We start from the raw sequence: 27,882 nt of genomic DNA, 5'->3' as shown, positions 1-27,882 counted from the left end.
GGGTCCCCCTCTAGTGTAGGAACGACTGCCCTCCTTTTGAAATTAGGAATTCTTTTATAGGGAGTAGGAATTAGGTTAGGTCAAATAGGGAATGAGTATGAGCTCAATATTTTGGGCTATCCTAAATTGGGCCTTTCCAACCCAAAATCTTAATTTTTTTCTACAATTAATGTAAAATCTATACTATAAAATACATAACTAACTCTAATTAATTAAAATAGATAATATTGTATTGTAAAACTATTTTTGATATTTTTCAAGATTATATAAAAATAAAAATAGATAAAAATAAGTGAAAAAAGTATTACTACATTAAGTACTAATTAACCTTAAATTAAATAGACCTGAAACTATATTTTTTTTGTGTTTTCGATTTTTCAAATGCTAAATAAAATAACAATATGAATAGTGTATTAGAATCCTAGAAAAATTCAGATAACTCAAATACATATACAAAATATGCAAAACTGCTAATATAGCTTGAAGATGTGGCGGGTCAAAATTTACATGCCTGAAACTTCCCCTCTTTGACTTAAAACACGAAGAATTTTCAGACAAAGAACGACGAGACAATTTTTTTGACCCGACTCTTATTTAGAGAGACCAAAAACTAAAAGAAAAGAGAATGTGATCGAGCCCTGGTATCTGAGCTGCCTACATATCCTTAGCTATAATGGAATCAGGCCACGTGTAGTTCAGAAGTGAATGAAATGATGGAGTGTGTGGAGAGGACGAGAGATTCGAGTGAGGTTCCGTCAAGGTTCTGAGCCACGGTCTTGTTATTACATTAAAATCAAAAATGAAAAAGACTAACTAAGCCTATCAGCTACGAGTTACAAGATTCATATCTATGAGTCTTCTGAAGCTTGATCTTGAGTCTTGGTTAGTTCTTCATATGGACTCTAATTTGAATCTTGATGCTTGTTAGCTGCAGGTGTTAGTTCATTCTTCCACGACTTCTTCGAATCAAGATCGGACATGCAGTGCTCATGACTTCAGCCATGTCTTGAGCAGTTCACATTTTTCATCTGCTTCGGCATTTGGATTCACTTCCCTCTTTTTTTCTTTTTTGTCTTTTTTTTTCTCTTTTTTTTTGGATTGAGACTTACTTTTTGGTTATCTCGGACTATCGACTCACATTTTTGAGGCGAGCTTCCGCTACTTCTAACTTGAATTGACTTTTGAAATGATTTTCCTTGTTCTCCGGGTGGGCGTCTGCTACTGAATTGAAACTTGAAATAATTCTGAAACGAATTCCCTCGTTCTCCAGGTGGGTGCCTGCAATCAAAACAACAAAACAAACAAAATTTTGGAAGATTTGTGAGTTGTTAGCAAAACTGTAAATCACTTATGCTATTGATGCAATGATGAGAGTAAACTAAAGACTCGACTAGGATGTGCGTCTCCTGTGAGTAAAACCAAGAAACTTTGACTAGCAAATGCGTCTGCTAAAAATAAAACCTGAATGACCCAAATTAGGAAGTGCGTCTCCTACATGAATCCAAACTAGGAAGTGCATCTCCGAAATTTGAGATTGAGCTTGCGAAAAACTATAAACTAAGCTTGACTTAAGTAAAACTCACCCTATTCTCCAAGGGCTAATTTCAAGGAAACTAAAGATTGATAACTTAAGAAAATTAAAAATTGACCCTTTTTGTTTTCAAATCAAGACTTCCCTTTTTTAATTAAAAAAATTATTATCCCAGGAGAAAATTCATCAGACTAGGTTTTCTATCTTAGGAGAAAGATTCATCAAACTAAGATTTTGATCCTAGGAGAAAGTTCATCAAACTAGGTCTTTTTTTTGGTATCTTAGGAGAAAGATTCATCAGACTAAGATTTCTCTCCTAGGAGAAAGTTCATCAGACTAGGCTTTCTTATCTTAGGAGAAAGATTCATCAGACTAAGATGTTTATCCTAGGAGAAAGATTCATCAGACTAAGATTTCGATCCTAGGAGAAAATTCATCAGACTAGGGCCATTTTTGTTATCTTAGGAGAAAGATTCATCATACTAAGATTTCAATCCTAGGAGAAAGTTCATCAGACTAGGTCTTTTTTCTTAGGAGAAAAATTTATCAGACTAAGACGTTTATCCTAGGAGAAAGATTCACCAGACTAGGTTTTTTTTGTTATTTTCGGATAAAGATTCATCAAACTAAGATGTTTATCCTAGGAGAAAGATTCATCAGACTAGTTTTTTTTTTTGTTATCTTAGGAGTAAGGTTCATCAGACTAAGATTTCTATCCTAGGAGAAAATTCATCAGACTAGGTTTCCTATCTTAAGAGAAAAATTCATCAGACTAAGACGTTTCGATCCTAGGAGAAAATTCATCAGACTAGGTCCATTTTTTTTTATTGTCTTAGGAGAAAGATTCATCAGACTAAGATTTCTTATCCTAGGAGAAAATTCATCAGACTAGGTTTTCTTATCTTAGGAGAAAGATTCATCAGACTAGGATTTCTTATCTAGGAAGAAAATCCATTAGACTAGGATGTATTACCCTAGGAGCAAAAATGTGAAGAGCAATGGCTAGATTTTACACACACTAGAAAGACACATAAAGGCAAAGATTTGAGAACTTCCCTTTGCCAGCTCTTTTTTCTTCTTTTTATCTTTCTTTTCTCTTTCATTTTTCATCCTCTTTTTTTTCTTTATTTTCACCCACTTTCCTTGCACTGCTTTGTTTCTGTTTCAAACAAAGAAAATTTTGTCAATTTTGAAAGTGGTGGTCGGTTTTTGGCCTTGAGCCTTTGGCAGCTTGGCTTTTGCTCAATCAGCTTGAGTCAGTTTCAAGAGACTTTTTGCTCTGTATCAACCCTGATTGTTTTTCACCCGGTACCATTTGTATTTGTGGCTCAATCAACCTTATCCCGACTGGAGATCTTTGCTTACATGACCTTTTTTGATATCTTGAATGACTCCCTGCTTTTGAGCAATTTGTCTGTCAGAGAGAATCACAAATTATCTTTGCTTGCGCCAAGTAGGCTGGCAAGAGTCTTTTTTGGGGGACGCCTTTGCATAAATCTTCAAGGCATGTTGATAGTAACAACTGAGTGTGTTGGCCAAATTTACTTTGTGCAACTGAAAAGCTGGTAGCACATTTTGAAATCTTTTCTTACTTGTTTTAACAAGGACTAACTCAGAGTGAAGGACACAATGACACAAAGAAACAATACTAACAAGAAATGCCCCTGTCAGGAAGGACAGAAAAAAGAGCTTTTTTTTCCGATAACTAGCTTTAATGATTATGACATGCATTTTGGACTTAACGGTCTGATCTATCAAACTAATCTAACCTTTCATTTTACCATTCCTATGACCTTTGAAGTCGGACTTATTTATGCCAATTCTTCGCATCTGCTTCACGACTCACTTTCGACTAGTAGTGCCCTGAGGGGTTTTCACCAATAAGTCTCTCTCATTTATTCATCTTTGTTTACTGTCGCCTTACCGTGCCCGTGAGGGTTTTCACTAGTAAGACTCTCTCATTTTTTTCTATTTTCTTTTTCTCTTTCTTTTGTGAGCAACTTAACAGTGTTCTATATTGTGTGAAAACCGTTGCTCATTCATGCTTTTCTTGGCATTCTTGGAGGCCGATCAGGAGGTCTTTATTTGGAAGGTTCTTGGATAGGGTTGGAAAGAAGGGCCGTCATGAAGGCTCAAAGCAGACTCAAAATGGGGGGGTTATAGACTTACAACTCTTGGAATCGACTCTTTCAAAAGTGAAATAAAATCTTTGCCCCAGTTTCAGCTATTGGGTATTTTTTGGAATTTTTTTTCTTTCCTTTTGTTTTTTTTGAATTCTTATTTAATTGGACCGAACCGTGAGGTTGCCTACGTATCTTTTTTATAAAAAGGAATCAGGTCAAACATAGTTCAAAAAATTTGACCTAACTATTTTTTTTCAATATTTCTTTCTGTTTTTTCTTTTCTTTTCTTTTTTTTCTATCTTTTTTCTTTTTGATTTCAAAACAAGTTGCCCCAGCTTCCTTTTTTTGAGGGCACAGACCTTTGACAATTCTTTTCTTCTTCTTTTTTTTTTTCATTTGAACTTTCTAAAATTTGCCCTAGTTTTTACTCTTGGGGCATGAACCTTTTTTCATTTTATTTGAACTTTTGACTCTTAACATGATTCCAAAAGAGGGTGGTCAAAGAAAATAACACAGGACCAAAAGGGGTAACAAAGGGTATAAAGTGTTTGGATAGCAGAAAAAGGGCCTCCCAACCTTGAGAACGCCAAACATAGTATCCTTTCGTGATCACAGCATTGATGAGCATGTCTGACTTCTTGGTGTGTCGTGGTCACAAGACACTTTCTATCCCTTAATGTCAAACTTTCCACCATATTTCAATTGATTCTTCCTCAAACCCGACCTTCATAGTGATTCAAAGTGAATTTTACTCGGGCTTAATTCCAAGGTATTTCAACTCTTTTTCATCCTCAAAAGTGTCAAGTTTTCAGTTATCCAATTCAAGCTTAAATTAATTTTTTAAGATCTGGCCAAAAATTCTGCATGCATGTCATATCACTAAAACTAGTGGGAAAAGAACTACGCGTGGAATGACACAAAAGGACAAACTCTATTTTATTGAGTAAACAACAAGAAAAACAACCTAAAATCTGAGTTACAACCCTAAAATAACCCGGATAATGAAAATAGCAACAAAACAGACAAACAAGACTCACACAAACAGAATAGAGGGATAGAAGGGTTTGACTCAATAAAATAAATAAAATCTGGATGGCAACCCTGAAATAACCCAAATAATAGAAAAAACATCAAAACAAGCTACCAAGATTCCTTCCTAGTGAGGAGAGAATGACTTTTCAATTGCTAAGTTTGACATTTAGCCACAAATTTGCTCATCAGAATCACCATGGCCTTCTCCAATTTCAGTCGGCAAGTTCCCGAGAGGATTCTCATACTCTATGTCACCAGGTATCATCCCCACAAAGTGTGCATCATCATGTGAAAGTAAAGGATTCTGCGTGATATTCTAGGTGTCATTGTCTTGGATCACAATCAATTTTTCCTGGATCATCCTTTCTATTTCTCTTTTCAAATCCTAACAACTTTCAACATTGTGTCTCTGGGCATTGGAATGGTATTCACACCTTTTAGAAGGGTCAAAGCTTCTTGCATGTGGGTCCACATGATTTGGAGGAATGGGTGCAATCATGTCATAATGCTTTAACTTCTCAAATAAGCTTGCATATGACTCTCCTATTGGTGTAAAATTATCTTTCAACCTTTGTTCCCCTCTATACCCCTGACTTGGATGTGGGTTATAGGGCATTTGAAAAATTTGTGGAGGCTGGTGGAGATTTTGCGGTGCTGGTTCTCGCCTTTTGGGGTATCTTGGTGGTTGGACAATATACTGAGGTGGAGCAATAGAGTATTGTGGGTTCTGAGGAGGATAGTAGTGCTTAGGAGCATCATCAGAAAACAGACGAGGCTGGTCATACCTTCGAGATGCTCTCCTAGGACCTCTTCTCGACCCTGATGTCATATGATTTCTTCGTCCTTCTCATTTGTGTCACTAAAATTACTAGATTCAATTTGGATAGCCTGAGTTGCGGCTTTGAGAAATGCTTGACTTATAATTCTGCCTGTCTTAAGACCATTCTCAACCATTTCCCCCATTTTGATTGCTTTCGAAAATGATTTACCCACTGCGGACATCATATTCTGAAAATAATCTGGCTCTTGAGCCTGAAGAAAGACAGTGATTAGCTCGTGGTCATCCATGGGTGGCTTAACTCGAGCTGCTTGCTCTCTCCATTTAATGGCATATTCCCTGAAACTTTCAGTTGGTTTCTTCTTCACGTTTGAAAGGAAATTGCGATCTAGGGTGATGTCGATGTTGTATTGGAACTGTTTGACAAAGGCCTGTGCCATGTCATCCTAGACATACCAGTGAGATGTGTCTTGATCCATAAACCATTCGGAGGCTACTCCCATAAGGCTTTCCCCAAAATAAGCCATCAGTAATTCTTCCTTTCCTCCTGCACCTCTTAGTTGATTACAATACCTTTTTAGGTGGTCTATGGGGTCTCCATGTCCATCATACTTTTCAAATTTGGGGATCTTGAAACCAAGTGGCAAACGAATATCGGGGAACATACATAGATCCTTGAAGGCAATACTCTTCTGACCTGCCAACCCTTGCATGTTTTTCAATTGTTGTTCTAAGCTTTTCAGTTTTTGGGACATTTCTTCCTGTGCCATCTTTCGGGCAGGCTTCTCAATGTTTGCAGGAAGATCAAACAAATACGAATGTGTGATAACCCGACCAATCATCTCATGAGTTTCCACTCCGTTTCCCCCATTTATGCTTCTTATTTCATTGTTTATCGGTTCTATGTGTGATCGGGTTGGTTGGCTCGGGTCCGGAGAGGTTGTGGTAAGGTTTGAGACACTTAGTCTCTTTTGAGGAAGCTTAAGTTAGAAAAGTCAATCGGATCTTGACTTATGTGTTAAAGGGCTCGTATGCGAGTTCTGATGGTTTGGACAGCTTCGGGAGGTGATTTGGGACTTAGGAGCGTGGCCAGAATGTGTTTTGGAGGTCCGGAGTGGATTTAGGCTTGAATTGGCAAAATTGAAATTTTGGCATTTTCTGTTTGGTAGGTGAGAATTTGATATAGGGGTCGGAATGGAATTCCGGAAATTTCAGTAGGACCGTTGTGTCATTTGGGATGTGTGTGCAAAATTTTAGGTTATTCGGACGTGGTTTGATAGTTCATCAAAAGCGAAATTTAGAAGATTTTGGAATTCTTAGGCTTGGATCCGATGCGAATTTAGTGTTTTGATATTGTTTTGAGCGTTCCGAAGGTTGGAACAAGTTTGAATAAGGCTATGGGATATGTTGGCATATTTGGTTGAGGTCCCGAGGACCTCGGGTTAGTTTCGGGTGGTCAAACGGACTATTTCAAGTTATTGAAAGTTGCAGAAAAATATGCTGAAGTGTTGGAGACAGCAGTGCTTCACGTTCGCGAAAGGACCCTCGCGTTCGCGAAGGGTTAGCAGGTGAGGTTGAAGTTTTGGCCTTCGCATTCGCGATGGAGGTCCCATGCTCATGAAGGGCTGGGCCATTGAGCTACGCGTTCGCGAGAAGAGGAGCCACGTTCGCGAAGGGTTAGAGTCAGGAGGCATCACGTTCACGGGAGATCAGACGCGTTCGCGAAGGAGGAAAATGTGGTCAACGTCAGTTTGTGCTTCGCGAACGCAAGTGTTTGACTGTGTTCACGAAGAAGGATTTGAATGCCTGGGTAGAATGTTTAAATAGCCATTGTCCGCGATTTTGGGGCTAACTTTCATCATTTTTGGGTGATTTTGAAGCTTTTTTAAGAGGATTAAAGAGGGATTCAAGGGGGGAACACTTGGAGGTAAGATTTATGGACTTAACACTCAACTCTAATTTGAATTCTAACTAATTACTCATGTAATTTAAGCCTAATATTGAAGAACTAGGGCTTGTAATTGGAGACCTAAAATTTGGGATTTCTGGGGTCATTTATGGTTAGATTTTGATGCTTTTGATATGAATGAACTCGGGGAGTGACAAGGAGTCTATTGATGTAAATTTTATCGGAATTCGAGACATAGGCCCGGGGGTTGGGTTTGGCCAATTTCGGGATTTGTGTTGTAATTTGATTTTTTTCGAGTGTCCTTTGTTCCCTTAGCATACTTTGATGGTTTTGCACTGATTTTGGTTAGATTTGGAGCATCTGGAGGTCGATTCGAGAGGCAAAGGCATCGCAGCCTAGAGATTGGACCGGATAGAGGTAAGTAATGATTATAAATGTTGTCCTGAGGGTATGAAACCCCGGATTACACACCGTTGTGCTATATTGAGGTGGCACACACGCTAGATGACGAGCGTGAGGTCGTGCACTATTGGGGATTTCAACTTAGTCCATCCCAAATGACTGTTTTACCGCGTATTTGATTGAAAACTGTTTGCTATCATCATGTTTTGGGATGAATGCCATATTTTGGCCTTATGACTACTATTTGAACCCTTAGGGGATTTTTACTGATATTTCCTCACTGTTTTGACTTTACACTTGTACTCAGTCATGCTATATTCTACTGTTTTCATAACTCAGCCATGTTTACTCCATTTTAACACATTAAATGATATTCTAAATGATAATTTGGGCTGAGCATCATGTTTTACTGTTGCCCGAGTGGATGATGAGATTCTGACTGAGTAAGGCCAAGGGTCTTTGTTGTGAGGATACACTGATTTATGATTATGAGGCTGAGGGCTTGAGATTGTACGCCACGAGGTGGCTTGGTGATATGAGGCCGATAGCCTATTGATTACGCCACGAGATGGCTTGACATTGTGCTTGGGCCGTAAAGGGCCCCTCCTAGAGTTTGTACACCCCCAATGAGCGCGGGTACCCATTATGATATAAGATATAGCTCGAGGGGTGGTGTTGTTCCACGATATTGCCCGAGGGGCGGATTCTGTTGACATTGTGCCTGAGGGGCAGATTTTTATGTGTTTATCTGTTCTACCTACTTTTCATTTAATTGCTTAACTGTTACAAAGGTGTTTTAAAGAAGCTTATTATGAACTAAGGTGTCTTTATATGTTTTCATTGTTTCATTGCTTTTACTGGTTTTATACTACTTCTTTATAGCATGTTGTTATGTTTTACGTGATTTCATATCGCTCAGTCTCCATTTATTATTATTACTCACTGAGTTAGAGTACTCACTTTACTCCCTGCACCCTGTGTGCAGATTCAAGAATTTCAGGTCCCACTAGCGAGTGTTGATTCTTCTAGCTCAGGCGAATTAAGAGATTCACTAGGTAGATGCTCGGCGTTTGCAGCCCAGTGCTTCTCCCTTAAATTATTTTCTCTTGTTTTAGTTCTATAATAGATTATGTTGACCCTTCCCGTTTTTAATCGGTTAGTAGATGCTCATGACTGTTGACACCTCAATGTCGGGCTATGTCTATTCTGCAATTGTACTGTTTCGCCTTATTTTGGGATTATTATTATGTTAAAGACTAAATTTGTATTATTTTAATTGCTTAAAATGAATTGGGAGTGTGTTGGCTCGCCTTGTCTTCATGAGAGGCGCCATCACGACCGAGTCTGGGTTTAGGGTCGTGACAAGTTGGTATCAGAGCCTAGGTTACATAGGTCTCACGAGTCATGAGCAGGTTTAGTAGAGTTTCGCAGATCGGTATAGAGACGTCTGTATTTATCCTTGAGAGGCTGCAGAACCTTTAGGAAAAACTTCATATTCTTTAAATTCTTGTCATGCGAATCTGTTGATCCGGGTACTAAACATCTGTTATTCTATTCTCTCACACATAGTGAGGACATGCGCTACCGATTAGGATGGACGACCACCAGTACCACCAGCTAAGGCCACTAGAGGCCGAGGATGCGGTCGCGGTCGCGGTAGGGGCAGGGGTGTGGCTCGCACAACAGCTAGGGCAACACTTGTAGATCCAATAGCCGCCCTAGTTCAGGATTAGGTCCTAGTTGTGGACACTCCAACAGCACTAGCTCAGGCACTAGCTGTGCCCATTATGATTCCGGGTCTTCAAGAGGCCTTGGCTCAGATTCTATCAGTATGCACTGGTCTAGCTCAGGCGGTCTAAGTTACTACAGCCGAAGCTGCTTCTCAGGCTGGGGAAGGCAATCAGACTCCCGCCGCTCGCACACCTGAGCAGGTCGTGCAGGGACTTTAGACATCGGGGGCACATCTAGCCCAGCCGGTTGCAGCTGCTCAGGACTATGTAGCTCCTACCATGCCATAGGACGAGCAGCGTAGGTTGGAGAGGTTTGGTAGACTTCAGCCTCCGACTTTTAGTGATGCATAGGGCGAGGATGCCCAGGGTTTCTTGGACAAGTGTCAGCAGATTCTTCGCACATCGAGTATTCTGGAGACCAGCGGGGTCGCTTTCACTACTTTTCAGTTTTTTGGAGCTGCTTTCACTTGGTGGGAGGCTTATGAGAGGCGTAGGCCTGTTGGTGCAGCACCCCTTACCTGGCAGCAGTTCTCCATTCTCTTTCTAGAGAAGTATGTGCCATAGTCTCACATAGAGGAGCTGCACAGGTAGTTTGAGTGGTTGCGTCATTAGATGACTGTGATGTAGTATGAGATGAGGTTTTTCGAGTTAGCTCGTCATGCGATTTGGTTGGTTTCGACAGATAGAGAGAGGATTAGGAGGTTTGTGGATGGCCTCACTTATCAGCTTCATATTCTCACGACCATGGAGAGGGTGTCTGGTACTACCTTTGAGGAGGTTGTTGACATTGCTCGGGAGATTAAGTCAGTTCGTCGCTAGGAGCGAGATGAGAGAAAGGCCAAGAGGCCTCGGGGGTCTGGTAGTTATGGTGGTGCTCCTTTGAGAGGTCAATTTTAGAGCGACAGAGGCCTTCCATTCAGGCATGCTCAGCCAGCTCGCCCAGGTTATCGTGGGGCATCATCGAGTCATGGTTCTCATAGTTCTCATTAGGGGCAGTCATCACTTAGTGCCCTTCTAGCTCAGAGTTCGTCCCGTGCTCCATTTGTTCCGGGCACTTCTTTGCCAGGTACATCTGCTAGTCATTCAGGTGCTAGGGTTCCCTTCAGTCCCCGTCTCCAACACTCAGGAGTTGCTATAAGTGTGGAGAGATGTGTCATATGTGGAGGTAGTGTCCTCGTCGTCTTGCAGGTTTATCTCAGTAGAGGAGTCAACCATCAGCTTCAGCACTAGTTACTTCACCACCACCTGCCCAGCCAGCTAGGGGTGGAGGTCGGTCAGCTAGGGGCCACCCTAGAGGGGGAGGTCGATCAGGTGGCGGTTAGGCCCGTTTCTATGCACTTCCAGCTACACCCGATGCTATTGCTTCCGATGTTGTTATTACAGGTATTGTCTCAGTCTGCCACAGAGGTGCTTTTGTATTATTTGATCCCGGTTCCACCTTTTCTTATGTGTCATCATACTTTGCTCGTTATTTGGATATACCCCATAAGTCTCTTGTTTCACCTGTTCATGTATCTATTCTGGTGGGCGATACTGTTGTGGTAGACCATGTTTACCGGTCATGTGTGGTGACTATTAGGGTCTGGAGACCCGAGTGGATCTATTGTAATTGTGTATGGTAGACTTTGATGTTATTTTGGGCATGGATTGGCTATCTCTGTGTCGTGCTATTCTGGACTGTCATGCTAAGATAGTGACATTGGCTATACCGGGTGTGCCACGGATTGAGTGGCGAGGTTTGACTGATTATGTTCCTAGTAGGGTAATCTCATTCTTGAAGGCCTAGCGTATGGTTGGGAAGGGTTGTCTTTCGTATCTAACCTTTGTGAGGGATGTCGGTGCAGAGATTCCCAGTATTGATTCTATTCCAGTTGTGGGGTATTTTTCCGATGTGTTTCCTGCAGACTTGTCGGGCATGCTATCGGACAGGGATATTGATTTTGGTATTGAACTAGTGTTGGGCACTCAGCCTATTTCTATTCCACCGTATCGTATGGCACCAGCGGAGTTGAAGGAGTTAAAGGAGCAGCTTTAGGAACTCCTTAATAAGGGGTTCATTCGGCCTAGTGTGTCACCTTGGGGTGCACCAGTTCTATTTGTGAAGAAGAAGGATGGCACTATGAAGATGTGCCTTGATTATAGGCAGTTGAATAAAGTAACAATTAAGAACAAGTATCTTTTGCCTCACATTGATGATTTATTCGACCAGCTTCAAGGAGCGAGAGTGTTCTCCAAGAATGATCTCTGTTCAGGTTATCACTAGTTGAAGATCAGGGACTCAAATATTCTTAAGACAACTTTCAGGACTCGATATGGTCATTATGAGTTCTTGGTGATGTCTTTTGGGCTGACCAATGCCCCAACAACGTCCATGCATTTGATGAACAATGTGTTTCGATCTTATCTCAACTCTTTTGTTATAGTTTTCATTGATGATATTCTGGTGTACTCGCATAGTCAGGAGGAGCACGCGGAGCATTTGAGAGTTGTGTTGCAGAGATTGAGGGAGGAGAAGCTTTATGCAAAATTCTCCAAGTGTGAGTTTTGGCTTAGTTCAGTGGCTTTCTTAGGGCACGTGGTGTCCAATGAGGGTATACAGGTTGATCCAAAGAAGATAGAGGCGGTTCAGAGTTGGCCCAGACCGTCCTCAGCCACATAGATTCGCAGCTTTCTTGGTTTGGCAGGCTATTATCGCCGGTTTGTTCATAGATTTTCATCTATCACATCGCCCTTGACCAAGTTGACTTAGAAGGGCGCTTCATTTGCATGGTCGGAGGAGTGTGAGGAGAGCTTTCAGAAGCTCAAGACAACCTTGACCACAACTCCAATATTAGTTTTGCCATCAGCTTCAGGTTCATATACCGTGTATTGTGATGCTTCGAGGGTTGGTATTGGATGTGTTTTGATGCAGGAGGGTAAAGTTATTGCTTATGCTTCTCACCAGTTGAAGCCCCATAGAACTACCTTGTTCATGATTTAGAGTTGGCTGCCATTATGCACGCATTGAAGATTTGGAGGCATTATTTGTATGGTGTGTCTTGTGAGGTGTTTACTGATTATCATAGCCTCCAGCACTTGTTCAAGCAGAAGGATCTCAATTTGAGGTAGCAGAGATGGTTGGAGTTGCTAAAGGATTATGATATTACTATATTGTACCATCCGGGGAAGGCCAATGTGGTGACCGATGCTTTGAGCCGAAAGGTAGTGAGTATGGGGAGTTTGGCATATATTCTAATTGGGGAGAGATCTCTTGTAGTTGATGTTTAGGCTTGGCTAATCAGTTCGTGAGGTTAGATATTTCGGAGCCCAGTCGGGTATTGGCTTGCGTGATTTCTCAGTCTTCCTTATATGCTCGCATCAGAGAGGGCCATTATGATGATCCTCATTTGCTTGTCCTTAAGGACAGTTTTCAGCACGATGATGCCAGAGATGTGACTTTTGGTGATGATGGGGTATTGAGGATGTAAGGCCGGATATGTGTGCCCAATGTAGATGGGCTTCGGGAGTTGATTCTATAGCTCGCGGTATTCCATTCATCCGGGTGTCGCGAAGATGTATCAGAATCTAAGACAACATTATTGGTGGAGGAGAATGAAGAAGGACATTGTGGGATTTGTAGCTCTGTGTCTCAATTGTCAGCAGATGAAATACGAGCATCAGAGACCGAGTAACTTGCTTCAGCAGATGGATATTCCAGAGTGGAAGTGGGAACGGATCACCATGGACTTTGTAGTTGGGCTCCCATGGATTTTGAAGAAGTTTGATGTTATTTGGGTGATTGTGGATCGGCTGACCAAGTCCGCGCTCTTCATTCCTGTGTGTACTACCTATTCTTCAGAGCGGTTGGCAGAGATCTATATTCGGGAGATTGTTTGTTTGCATGGTGTCCCAGTTTCCATCATTTCAGATAGGGGCACTCAGTTTACTTCGCAGTTTTGGAGGTCTGTGCAATGAGAGTTGGGTACTCAGGTTGAGTTGAGCACATATTTTCACCTTCAGACGGACGGACAGTCTGAGCGCACTATTCAAATATTGGAAGACATGTTGCGTTCTTGTGTCATTGATTTTGGAGGGTCATGGGATCAGTTTCTACCGCTCGTAGAGTTTGCTTATAACAACAGCTACCAATCGAGTATTCAGATGGCTCCATATGAGGCTTTGTATGGGAAGTAGTGTAGATCTCCAGTTGGTTGGTTGGAGCCGGGTGAGGCTAGGCTATTGGGGACAGACTTGGTACAGGATACTTTAGAAAAGGTGAAGGTAATTCAAGAGAGGCTCCGTACAACACAATCGAGACAAAAGAGTTATGCTGACCGGAAGGTTCGAGATGTGTCCTACATGGTTGGTGAGAAGGTTCTGTTGAAGGTTTCGCCCATGAAGGATGTTATGAGATTTGGGAAGAAGGGTAAATTGAGTCCTCGGTTAATTGGGAATTTTGAGGTGATTCGGAGGATTGGGGAAGTGGCTTATGAGCTTGCTTTTCCACCCAGCTTGTCGAGTGTGCATCCGGTATTTCATGTCTCTATACTCAGGAAGTATATTGGGGATCTATATCATGTTCTGGATTTCAACACAATTCAGTTAGATGGTGATCTGACTTATGATGTGGAGCAAGTAGCTATTTTGGGGCATCAGGTTCGAAAGTTGAGATCAAAGGATACAGCTTCAGTGAAAGTGCAGTGGAGAGGTCAGCCCGTGGAGGAGGCTACTTAGGAGACCGAGCAAGAGATGCGGAGCAGATATCCTCACTTGTTTGAGGGTTCAGGTATGTTTCTTGACTCGTTCGAGGATGAACGTTTGTTTAAGAGGGGAAGGATGTGATGACCCGACCAGTCGTCTCATGAGTTACTGCTCTATTTCCCCCATTTTTGCTTCTTATTGCTTTGTTTATTGGTTCTATGTGTTATCGAGTTGGTTGGCTCGGGTTCGGAGAGGTTTTGTTAAGGTTTGAGACACTTAGTCTCTTTTAAGAAAGCTTAAGTTAGAAAAGTCAACCGGATGTTGATTTATGTGTTAAAGGGATCTGATGTGAGTTCCGATAGTTCGGACAGCTTCGGGAGGTTATTTGGGACTTAGGAGCATGGTCGGAATGTGTTTTGGAAGTCCGGAGTGGATTTAGGCTTGAATTGGCGAAATTGGAATTTTAGCGTTTTTTGGTTGGTAGGTGAGAGTTTGATGTAGGGGTCAGAATGGAATTCCGGAAATTTCAGTAAATCCGTTGTGTCATTTGGGATGTGTGTGCAAAATTTCAGTTCATTCGGACGTGGTTTGATAGACCTTTTGATCGAAAGCGGAATTTAGAAGATTTTGGGATTCTTAGGCTTGAATCCAATGTGAATTTGGTGTTTTGATGTTGTTTCGAGCGTTCTAAAGGTTGGAACAAGTTTGAATGAGGTTATGGGATATGTTGGCATGTTTGGTTGAGGTTTCGAGGGCCTCGGGTGAGTTTCGGGTGGTCAAACGGACTATTTCAAGTTATTGGAAGTTGCAAACAAATCTGCTGAAATGTTGGAGACAGTAGTGCTTCGCGTTCGTGAGTGGACCCTCGCGTTCACGAAGGGTTAGCAGGTGAGGCTGAAGTTTTGAACTTCGCGTTCGCGAGGAAGGTCCCGCGTTCGCGAAGGGCTGGGCCATTGAGCTACGCGTTCGCGAGAAGGGGAGCCACATTCGCGAAGGGTTGGAGTTAGGAGGCATCACATTTGCGAGAGGTCGACGCGTTCGCGAAGGAGGAAAATGTGGTCAACATCAGTTTGTGCGAGGCTTTGACCGCGTTCGCGAAGAAGGATTTGAATGCTTGGGCCGAATGTTTAAATAGCCATTGTCTGCGATTTTGGGGCTAACTTTCACCATTTTGGGGCAATTTTGAAGCTTTTTGAAGAGGATTGAAGAGGGATTCAAGGGGGAACACTAGTAGGTAAGATTTATGGATTTAAAACTTGACTCTAATGTGAATTCTACCTAATTAATCATGGAATTTAAGCCTAATATTGAAGAACTAGAGCTTGTAATTGGAGACCTAAAATATGGGATTTGAGGGGTCGTTTGTGGTTGGATTTTGATGCTTTTGATATGAATGAACTCGGGGAGTGACAAGGAGTCTATTGATGTAAATTGTATCGGAATTCGAGACGTGGGCCCGGGGTCGGGTTTGGCCAATTTCGGGATTTGTGTTGTAATTTGATTTCTTTCGAGTAGGCTTTGTTCCCTTAGCATATTTTGATGGTTTTGCACTGATTTTGGTTAGATTTTGGAGCATCTGGAGGTCACTTCGAGAGGCAAAGGCATCGCGGGCTATAGATTGGACCGGATAGAGGTGAGTAATGATTGTAAATGTTATCCTGAGGGTATGAAACCCCGTATTACACATCATTGTGCTATATTGAGGTGAAGCACATGCTAGATGACGAGCGTGAGGTTGTGCACCGTTGGAGATTTTGACTTAGTCCATCCCGAATGACTGTTTCACCGCGTATTTGATTAAAAACTGTTTGCTATCATCATGTGTTGGGCTGAGTGCCATATTTGGGCCTCGTACCAACTATTTGAACCCTTAAGGGATTTTTACTGATAGTTTCTCACTGTTTTGACTTTATACTTGTACTCAGTCATGCTATATTCTACTATTTTCATAACTCAGCCATGTTTACTCCGTTTTAACACATTAAATGATATTCTAAATGATAATTTGGGCTGAGCATCATATTTTACTGTTGCCCGAGTGGATGATGAGATTCTGACTAAGTAAGGCCGAGAGTTTGTGTTGTGAGGATACACTGATTTATGATTATGAGACCGAGGTCCTGAGATTGTATGCCACGAGATGGATTGATATTACACTTGGGTCGTAAGGGGCCCCTCCCGGAGTCTGTACACCCCAGTGAGCGCGAGTACCCATTGTGATATGAGATATAGCTTGAGGGGTTGGTGTTGTTCCACGATATTGCCCGAATGACGGATTCTATTGACATTGTGCCCGAGAGACGAATTTTTATGTGTTTATCTGTTCTACCTGCTTTTCATTTAATTGCTTAACTGTTACAAAGGTGTTTTAAAGAAGCTTATTCTGAACTAAAGTGTCTTTATATGTTTTCACTATTTCATTGCTTTTACTGGTTTTATACTGCTTCTTTATAGCATGTTGTTGTGTTTTACGTGATTTCATATCGCTTAGTCTTCATTTATTATTATTACTCACTGAGTTGGAGTACTCACTTTACTCCATGCACCCTATGTGCAGATTTAGGCGCTTCAGGTCCCGCTAGCGAGTGTTGATTCTTCCAGCTCAGGCGAATTCAGAGATTCACTAGGTGGCTGCTCGGCGTTCGCAGCCCAGTGCTTTTCCCTCTATCTTATTTTCTCTTGTTTAGGTTCTGTAATCGACTATGTAGACCATTCCCATTTTTAATCAGTTAGTAGATGCTCATGACTGGTGACACCCCGATGTCGGGCTATGTCTATTCCACAATTGTATTGTTTCGCCTTATTTTGGGATTATTATTATGTTATAGACTAAATTTGTATTATTTTAATTTGTTAAAATGAATTGGAAGTGTGTCGGCTGGCCTTGTCTTCACAAGAGGCGTCATCACGACCGGGTCTGGGTTTAGGGTCGTGATAGAGTGGTACTTAGGAGAGTGGTACTGCTCTTGCTGGGTAGCAAATTGTGACTCATGAGTGTTCTTCTGCACCATCGTCGGTTGTGGGATGGTCAATACGGACATAACAGTAGTAGTTGTCTGATTGGTTCTCAATGGCAAACTTTGGGAGCGCACAACAGAAGTTCTAGCTGTAGTCGTATACTTGGGATAATGACTGAACCCAAGTGGATAGGATTGATCAGACAATGAGACCGAAATGGCAGTAGTCAAAATGGGTGTGAACTCTGGGTAACCATGAGAAGAAAAGGGCGGTCTTGGCCATTGGCCCATGCTTGACACATTTCAGATATTTGCTGCTTTAGCACCCTATTTTCCCCAACCACAATAGTCTTTTGTTGAACCCTCTGACCCTGAGTCTCTTGAGCACTAGTAACAGCTTCGATGTCAGTTGTCATTAGCATTTTTCTTTTGATCTTGTGAATTATGGATGGGTTGCCAACTTACCACAAACCGACCACCTCAAACATTCTTCACAATTCAAAACAAACAACATGTTCTAGGTCACTCTTCTTCTTCTTTTTTTTCTTTTTTTTTCTTTTCTTTATTTTCTCTCTTCTTCTTTTTTGTTTCTTTTTTTCTTTTAAACTATTCGATCGAACCTGATGTGGGTTGCCTACGTATCATGATGCCGCATGAATTAGATCTTTCGTAGTTCGGGAAGATCAGGAATAAAGTATATAAACTAACTCTTTTTTTTGAATTTTGAATTTTTTGATTTTTTTTAAAAACTTCTGAAGAAAGACTTATAAAGAAGAAAGAAAATATATTTGGATTTTGATTTGTCTTTTTTTAAAGAATTTTTGAAAAGAAAAACTTCTAAAGAGGAAGGAAAATATTTTTTTTTGAATTTTAACTCTTTTTTTTGGGAATTTCGAAAGAAAAACTTCTAAAGAAGAAAGGAAATATTTTTTTTGAGTTTTGGACTTTTACTTTGAATTTATGAAAGAAATACTTCGAAAGAAAAGAGAAAATATTTTTTGAATCTTGAGTTTTATTTTGACTTTTCGAAAGAAGAATGAAATTATTTTTGGATTTTGAGAGAGATTAAAAAAAAATGTTTTTGTATTTTTAAAAATTGGAGTCTAAAAGAAAAACTTTCTAAAGAAGGAAGTAAAGAAAAATATTTTTGGATTTTTTAAAATGGTGGGCCGGAACCGATGAGGTTTGCCTACGTATCTCACATCCGGTGAAAATCAGACGCGCCTAGTTCTGTCCTTTTTTGACCGAACAGGGAAACATGACTTTTGAAAACATGCACTTATTTTCTTTCTCTTTTTTTTTTTTTTGAAAATTTCAGCAGTTTCGGAATTTTCCCAATACCTTCCTCTCACTCTTTTTTTTATTCGTTTTCCTTTCTTTTCTTTCCCTATTCTAGAAGCCAGTCGACATGTAAGGCGAAACAAACAAATGCGCAAGTAGCACGTAAGATGCATCAGGATGGTCTTTTTAATTTGGGTACACCTGTCCTAGACGGACCCAACCCTTGTGTTGAGTCCCCAAAGTCAAATGCACGTGATGCAAACAAACGTACCTACTAGAGATCCGGCATGAGGCTATATTATTCTAGTTTTAAAAATTTGGGTGTATTATTCTAGACTTGGCTTACACGAGCGGACAACTCGAGTCGGGGGAAGGGGCAGCATACCGGGAATACAGAAGCTTCACCAGCTTGCAACTTGTCCAAACCTCGTTTTAAAATTGGGATATGACTCTAACAGAAAAGAAGCCATGCGAAGCACACGCTTCCCAGGAGATTTAGAAAACTCAGAGAGAAGAGGGGTTTCGTAACAATTTATATACAGTTCAATCAATATCAAAACGGTAAAAAACGACATTTAGCACATTAGGCTCAAACATATAAAAATCAGATAATAGATAAAAGCCCATTATAACAGTTATTCTAAGCTCGAATTCTGAACCCTGAACCAGAAGTTCTGGGTTCTTATCCCCAACAGAGTTGCCAGAACTGTCACACCTCCTTTTTACCCGAGAGGGGGATATAAGGGAGTTTTTCCAATTAAAGTAACATTAATCGAAATGAGATTATTTATTTTATTCAGAGTCGCCACTTGGGATAATTTATGGTGTCCCAAGTCACCGATTTATTTTAAATCCCAAATTGAGGAAATTGACTCTATTTTTACGGTCCGCGAAATAGAGAAATTCGGGTAAGGAATTCTGGTAACCCGAGAGAAGGTATTAGGCATTCCCGGGTTCCATGGTTTTAGCACGGTCGCTCAACTATTAATAATTGGCCTAATTATCTGATTTTTACATGCCTTAAACCTATTGTGCATTTTTAACCTTTTAACCGCTTTTAGTATTTATGGAATTATTTTCTGGAACAAGGCACGATTGTCGTACACTTGTCGTTTTTGAACACATTGTGAATCGTGTCTCATGAAATGCACCCACGGTTTACAACATGCTTATTTATTATTATTGTTCAAAGTTGTGGTCGGGTCACATGAAATGCACACCCGAATTTGGGATTTAAGTATCGTGACCATGCCACGGGAACCGTACTCATAGTCACGATGATTTATTAATCGTGCCTAAGCAAACTACGAGGTTAATGAATAATAACTTCTTTGAGATTACGCGTGAAAAACATGTAATTATGGAGCACTACACTATCAATACAACTTAACCCAGCATAATAAATTAATTGTCATTTTTAACAATAATTGATGTTTAGGCTAAACATTTGCACAAACAGTGCATAAAACACAAATTTAATTTTAAAAAAAAATTGATTCATGACATGCTAAATTAGATATTAACTTAAACTAACCTACAGTCGGTCTCAATAAGAATACATATTCAACGGAACATCCAGACTAAGAACAAGGCAATATGGCAATGAGAAAACCTTCCTTTCTTAATGAGATTCACGAACATTTCCCTTTAGACTTATTAAGGATTTAGAGAAAAAAGCAGAAAAGAATTAAGGAAATGCCTGTATGGTTCAATCTTTTTAAATTATGAACACAAAATAGTGAGATGTTTTGCTACAGAATTCATTCCATATATTCCAAAGGTAAATCAATCCTACAAATCAACATGAAAAAATGGAGTTCTGTGTGTACCTTAAATGCAATCTCTTTTTATCCAGAATCTTCCTCCCAAATTCTGTCACTATTTCGTTCCTAATCTTCCCTAATCCTCTCTATGTTTTCCATTTTGTTCCAGTAGTCAGAGAAAAGGACGCTAGAGAAAGAAAAGGCTGGTTGCTGTCACTTGAAGAGGGAGATGGCCGCTCGTACTCTTTCTTTTGGAATTGAGATTCAAGTTACCCTTTTGTGTGTTTTTAGCTGCTGATGGCTTAAGTTCTTGGGATGGAGGAGATGGGAACGGCAGGGAGGGGGTCTTTTAGGTCTTAACTGTTTTTTGGAAAATCCAGATTAGGTTCTTCTTGGGGTCCCCCTCTAGTGTAGGAACGACTGCCCTCTTTTTGGAATTAGAAATTCTTTTATAGGGAGTACGAATTAGGTTAGGTCAAATGGGGAATTGGTATGGCTCAATGTTTTGGGCTATCCGAAATTGGGCCTTTCCAACCCAAAATCTTAATTCTTTTCTACAATTAATGTAAAATCTATACTATAAAATACATAACTAACTCTAATTAATTAAAATAGATAATATTATATTGTAAAACTATTTTTGGTATTTTTCAAGATTATATAAAAATAAAAATAGGTGAAAATAGTATTACTACATTAAGTACTAATTAACATTAAATTAAATAGATTTGAAACTATTTTTTTTTGTGTTTTTGATTTTTCAAATGCTAAATAAAATAACAATAAGAATAGTGTATCAGAATCCTAGAAAAATTCAATTAACTCAAATACATATATTAAATATGTGAAACTGCTAATATAGCTTGAAGACGTGGCAGGTCAAAAATTACATGTCTACACATGGGCCGTATCAGTTTTCGGACCGAGAGCTTTCATGGTTATTTCTTTGAATGGGCATATGCTGGTGAAGCACGGGTTTCTCAACACGTATTAGTTGCGTATTGAAGATCATAATAAGATGAGTGAATTTAGGGGCTTTTGAATTTATCTATGGAGCAGTGAATGGTAATCGGATTGGCGGTATTTCCTTGTCAAGAAAGGTCTATAAGTCAATATTGGGGTGATGCAAGAAATGGCTTCGGGTTCCCAGGAGGTTCCCTCAGGGCAGGCATATTGGATTGAGTTACTTTCAGGCTGACAGTCTGCGTAACTCAGTTGAGTTAGAGGCGATTGGTTCTTATTCCTCAATTATGTGTTAATGAGTTCCAAAATATTTATCATGGTTATGACCACAGTCAGAGTTGATGCTTTCTATAGATATAAAGGCTATATTGCATGTGGTGGTGTTTTCTTGGATTGGGTTAAATGAAACATTCCCGGTTGATGGGTGTTCAATTTGCTTATGGTTCAGAGTTGGCTATGACATTTTCGTAGTGTTGCAAATTGACTGCTTCAGTGTCACTCAAATTGGGCTTAGGTTTCTCTTCGAACTGGCTCAACTCTCTGTTTATCTCTTCGAAGGCATCATCCTCCTCGTATTCTGATTCATCATCGTAATCAATCTCTTGTGCGATCCATCGAAATAGAGTTTGCCTATTGGCAGGTACATTGTGTTTTGTCCTATGGGTGTTTCTCCGTGAGATGATGGAGTATGAATTACATGTCAGCTATTTGAGTGGCAGTGTTGATATTGGGTATGAAAATTCTGGTATTCGTGAGGCTCAGAGACTGAATGTTCTTGTTGGCGGACTATTCCTTGATTGCGAGTTGTGAAGGAATGAAGCAGATTGGATGATTAACGGTAGGTGTTATGGAAAGGTTGTTGTAGAATTTTGGAAGGTTTATTACATGTTCGAGGAAGATCGGAATTTGGTTTGGGGATTATTTTGAGCTTAATGAGAGTGTGTATTTTGTATCGGATCTGACCTATTTGTTTTGCGCAGTTATTGCCATGTGTATACATCAGGTGGAATGGATGTCATTCACGCCTTGGTTTATGTTATATGTTTCCCTCTTATACTATGGCGGGTTGTGAGGGTTACATGATTCTTCGCATGCATATTGTGATTCAGTTTAGACTTCATGGCACTATGGGCGAGGTGGCCTTTGTGAAATTTATTTGCTTATTGCACCATAGTTGTGCTTGTCCTTCTCAGTATTGTTTGTTCCTAATGATTTTTCTTATAGTTAAATTTTTGTGCACTCTATTGTGCTTGATGTTGTCGCATATATGATCAGTGAGCCCGAGAATTATGGCTTGAAGGGTACCCTATGTAGATTGATACGATGGGATCGGGTTGCACGCCGCAACGGTACAGTGATGAAAAGTGACACCTTATTTCACCTTGTTGAGGATAGTTCATAGTAAAATGCTAAGATTTTCCCTGCCTATTTAACCTGCTTAGTAGTTTTCCTATTTAGTTTCTTACTATTATCTGTTTTGTCTGAATTATTACTTGTTAGTGTTCGGAACCGGGTAGTGTGTGGCTCTATATGCTTATAGCTCGTCACTTGTCGGTTTGGCTGCTGGTATTGGCTGAGATGAGGTTCCTAGACCTGAGATTTGCACTATTGTATTGGGGTGAAGAAGGTTTGGAGGAATAACACTATGATTTGTTGAGGATTTGTACAATGGCCCTGGTCGGGCAAATGGGTTTCTTGGATTATTGATCAGATGGGTGGTTAAGCGGTTATGTGTGTTTCTTTCATCATCGGTAGGGTATGAAGGTTTTGAACGAGGTGCTAATCAGTATGAGGTTTACTACCGGCACCGAATTTGTGTTGGGCAATATTGGTGGTCATCAGTTCCTACTGTGAGCATCTAAGTGATGGGGTATATCGTATGATTACATCCTGTGTTATGATTGTGACTTGATACAGCTTTTTCAGACCTATACAGTGTATGGCTATGGGATTCGGGTCTTGTAATGAATTCTAGATTGTAGAGATTGGGTTCTAAGTTTTAAGGACCAAGGTTGAAAACAAAGATCTCTAATGGTCTTGTGTTGGCGGGATTATGTGGAGTAGGGTGACGTGGGATCACCCCCGGGTTTATGCTTAGTATGATTACACCGTGATTTGATAGCTTTGGAACGACTCCTAGCACATTCGAGGATGAACGTGAGTTTAAGTGGTGGAAGATGTAACGACCCGACTGGTTGTTTTGGGAATCTGCACTTCGCTCGGTATTTGAGGGCTCGAGTATCTCCGCATGATGTATTATGACTTGCGTAAATCATTGATATTGGTTTTCAAGTTATCCAGAATCGATTTGGAAGAATGAACTTCAAGAGTTGAGTACTAAGTTGGAAGAGTTGACCAAGTTTGATCTTTTAGCATTTGACCTCGGAATGGAGTTTCGTCAGTTCCATTAGCTTCGTTGGGAGATTTTGGACTTAGGAGCATGCCCGGATTGTGATTTCGAGGGCCGTAGTTGAATTTGGCACGAAATGGCGAAAGTTGGATTTTTGGGAAGTTTGACCAGGAGTGGACTTTTTGATATCAGGGTCGGATTTTAATTTTGGAAATTGGAGTAGGTGTGTAATGTCAAGTGTGACATGTGTGTGAAATTTGAGGTCAATCGGAGGTGATTTGGTAGGTTTCGGCATCGGTTCTAGAAGCTAAAGTTTCAAAGTTCATTGGTTTCGACTTGAGGTGTGATTCATCGTTTCGAGATTGTCGTGCGTGATTTGAAGCTTCGAGCAGGTTCGTATTGTCATATGGAACTTGTCTATAAAATTTGGCGCCATTCGGAGTTGATTTGGTATGGTTTGGACGCTCGGTTGTGATTTTAGAAGTTCTTGAAGTTTAGTTTGATTTTCATGCATTTTGGCGTCCAATTTGTAGTTGTAGAAGTTATTTTGGTGATTTGAGTGCGCGAGCGAGTTCGTGTTATGATTTTAGACTTGTGTGCATATTTGGTTTGGAGCCCCAACGGCTCGGGTGCGTTTCGGATTGGTTTCGAAATGTTCTTACATAGTTTTTAATTGCTGGTATTGGTATTTTCGCATTTGCGAGGTTTTGATCGCAAATGCGGCCATCGCATTTGCGAAGAAACCCCGCATTTGCGAAGCCTGGGTGACTAGGCAGTTTTCGCATTTGCGATGAACCACCCATACTTGTGAAGGCTGGTCTTCGCATTTGCGAAGTTTTCTGTCGCAAATGCCACCTCAACAGGCATCCTTCAGGTTCGCAACTGCGATGTATTCTTTGCAATTGTGATGGAACCCCTGGTCGCAAATGCGACATCTACAACCTGTTAAGTGCTGAGAATTCAAGGTTTTTTTGCTTAATTCTTCATATTTTTGAACCCTAACTTCGAGGTGAAGCGATTTTGAGAGGGGATTTTCATGCCAAATCATTGGGTAGGTATTTTTAATCAATTTCCAACTATATTTCATGATTTTATACAAGATTTTCATGGGAAAACTATGAAAAAATTTGGGAATTTTGTCAAAGTTTTGAAAAATGAAAATTTGAGATTTTGGAGTCGAATAAGACTCGGATTTGAAAACAAAATACTGTGAGCACCTAATTTTTGCCCTACATGAAAATAACTCCTAAAATAGGCAAAAAATAAGTTTAACTGATTTTTAGAAGTTTTTCTTTATTTAATTGCATTCCATGCATCTTTAATATTTTAAAATCATAAAAAATGTCACGTTTTAATTTCATGTCATCTTAGGCTCAATTTGCATGTAGGAATTAATTTTATTAAGTAAAAAATTACAAAAAATGGTCATTTTTACATATTTAGATTTTAGCCTTTAAAATTAGCATTTTTCTTTAGTTTTAAGTTAATTAATTGTTTTAATGCTAAAAATATATAAAGAATTTTAATTTCTACAAAAAATTATTAATTTAAGATTTTAATTAATTAAAGAAAAGGAAAAAATAAATAGAAGAAAATAGAAAAAAATGTTTGGTCTTGTTTATTCAAAATTGGGCCAATCTTTAAATTGACCCAAATTAATTAATCCAAGTCCAATCCTTTAGCGCAAGCCCAAATCCTACCTACCCAATTAGACCCCCTCACATTAAAATAGAGCTAGCAAAATAAGATCAGATTAGAGATGACCTAGACCCTTAGAAAATACAGAGCAAAAGAAACGGGCATCTGGGTTTTTAGAGTCTTCTTCTCTATTTTTCATCAAAAACCATCAGAAGATCTCCCCCCTCCTTCACAATCTCTCATCTTCTTCCTCAGAATAAACACACACACACACACACATAGAAACCTAGAGAAGAAGATCAATCGCCCCCTCTAACCTCATCCCTCATATAAAAACCTCAATCGCACCCATCTCTCAAAAAACAGTGAAGAAAACAAAAAAAAGAAGAGAAAAAGAAAAAGAAGCTGAAAAACGAAAAATGGGGTTCGGAGAGAAAAAAGGGAGAGTTCTTGCTGCGTTGTTTTGTTGTTGAATCTGCTTCTGTTGGGTTCCGAATTTCTCTTCTTTGTTATCACAACTGTTGAGATTTCCATTTCAGTTTCATTTGGATAATTTTGAGTTGTATTTTTGTTGTTTTATGGTAGTCAAAAGAAGCTATAAAGCAAGTTATAATCAGATTCCTATATATACTCAAATTTGTCGATTAAATGGTCAATTAATGCGATTTTGCTTTTGTTTTTGCTGTGATAAGTGGCTGGAGCTTCATCCCTCATTTTATTGGCTTTTGTTTGGTCCAACTCTATTTTCTTGGTCATTTTGAGGGTGAATTAGAAGAGGCCTTACAGAAGTTTCAACTTCTTGTTACAAAGAACCCAAGAGACTTCAAGCCTTATTTGTGCCAGGTGCTTCTCCCTGTTAATTCTATTGCACTTTGTTGATACATTGGTGCAAAGATGACAAGTATAAATGGTCAATTTTGGTTCCTGAGAATGTCTTGTGAAAGAGAACCAAAAAATCATTTTGCCGATTGCCCAATGTTCGTTGCAGCTGCTCTCAAGTCAGCAACTCGCAGCTGATTCCACTTTCTGCTGTTATCTAGCTGAAAAGGCATTATTCTTACTCTCTTTTAGTTCCATTATATTATATTTTTTCCTGAAATTGATGTTTTTGTCTGTTTGGGGATGTGTATATGACTCTCTATTTTATATGTTGCATGAGCTTGGGGCTGTGAAATTGTCGTGTTTATGTCTTGATATAGTTTGATTTCGCAATGTATTTCTAGTTACGCTGCTGGCTAAGTATATGTATTTAGATTGTAAAAAGTTTTACATGATTACAATTACTCCATGATGGCTTTTGTCTAATTTTTTTGCACTCTATATGTGGAAACATAAATTGGAGGAATAAAATCACACGGCCTTAGCTGCTGATTCCATTTGAAGTGTAATGGACACATGGAATTAGTTTTGAGATTAATAAATCATGTACTTCATATTATCGATTGTTAATTCTTTATAATTATTTGTTTGAATAGATTTACAAGACTATGAAATGTGTTTATATTTGTTTTTTTCTTTGTGGCCCATTTTCAGTATTGTTTAGGTTTACTATGGAAGCCAAAATTCTTCTAGAACCATAATGGGTGAACTCAGTCATCCACGGTGCTAATTGACAAGCTTAATGTTGAGTTTAACCCCATTACTGTAAATCAATAACTAAGCATTAGGAATTATGGACACGTACGCATGACATGATTTTTGACGTGCCAAATAAAATGGGTATACGTATTACTTTAATTGAGTACATGTCTTTTAAAATAAATTGAGGTATGCCATCCATAAATGAAATCCATAATCCATCGCCCTCACATTAATATTGTAACAAGTGTCGAAATAATCACCCTTGAACATCTGTGGCTTGCTTTAGGCGTGTTTTATAATAAATCATCGTGGCTATGGGTACAGTTCCCGTGACATAGTCATGATACCTAATTCCCAAAATCAGGGGTGCATTTCATGTAACCCGATCATAACAACTCCGAATATTAATAACATAAATATTTCGTGAATCGCAGGTGCATTTCATGTAGCGTGGTTCGCGGCGTGTTCCAAAACAAACAAGTGTACGACAATCATAACTTGTTCAAGAGATAAATTCCATAAATCGTAAAAAGCGGTTTTAAACAAATAAAAGCAGTTATAAAGCTAAAAATGCACAATAGGTTTAAATGTGTAGTAAATCAGATAATAGGCTAATTATTAATAGTTTAAGCGACCGTGCTAGAACCACGGAACCCGGGAATGCCTAACACCTTCTCCCGAGTTAACAGAATTCCTTATCTAGAATTTCTGGTTCGTAGGCTTTTAAAATAAAGTCAAAATTTCCTCGATTTGGTATTTTAAAATAAACCGGTGACTTGGGACACCCAAATAAATTATTCCAAGTGGCGACTCTGATAAAATAAATTAATTAATCCCATTTCGAATAATGTCACTTTAATTGAAAAAACTCACTTATATGCCCTTTCGGGATGGTTAAAAGGAGGTGTGACAGCTCTGGCGATGCCTCCTATGGTTCCACCACACTATTATCCCCTTCAAGATGATGCTTATACCGTGGCACCGCCTCCTTATGTGGTGATGAGCGCGCAATCTTACACCCAGCCACAACATTACACAAACCAAGCTCCACCTCCCAGAAATACCCATCCTTACCAAGCTCCATATAACTCTCAACCAAATGATCCCCAATACAATCCTCACCCAAGAGAGCCTTTCAGAAAGAATCAGTTCACCCCTATTGGT

The 27,882-nt window shown here is 39.7% G+C and overlaps 1 long non-coding RNA gene across 1 annotated transcript; it reads right to left on the bottom strand.

The window, feature by feature from the left end:
- Positions 1 to 745: 745 nt before the first annotated feature.
- Positions 746 to 20,592, bottom strand: LOC142164917 (uncharacterized). The gene is made up of 2 exons (XR_012696004.1): positions 20,253 to 20,592; positions 746 to 1,278 (listed from the first exon to the last, which is right to left on the bottom strand). It is a non-coding gene; the product is annotated as an uncharacterized LOC142164917 (long non-coding RNA).
- Between the last annotated feature and the right edge of the window lie 7,290 nt (positions 20,593 to 27,882).

Source organism: Nicotiana tabacum, chromosome 10 (assembly GCF_000715075.1).
Source record: "Nicotiana tabacum cultivar K326 chromosome 10, ASM71507v2, whole genome shotgun sequence".
NCBI classification, from domain to species: domain Eukaryota; kingdom Viridiplantae; phylum Streptophyta; class Magnoliopsida; order Solanales; family Solanaceae; genus Nicotiana; species Nicotiana tabacum.
Note: the sequence above shows the minus strand (reverse complement) of the source record. Positions and strands in the feature narration are given on the sequence as shown.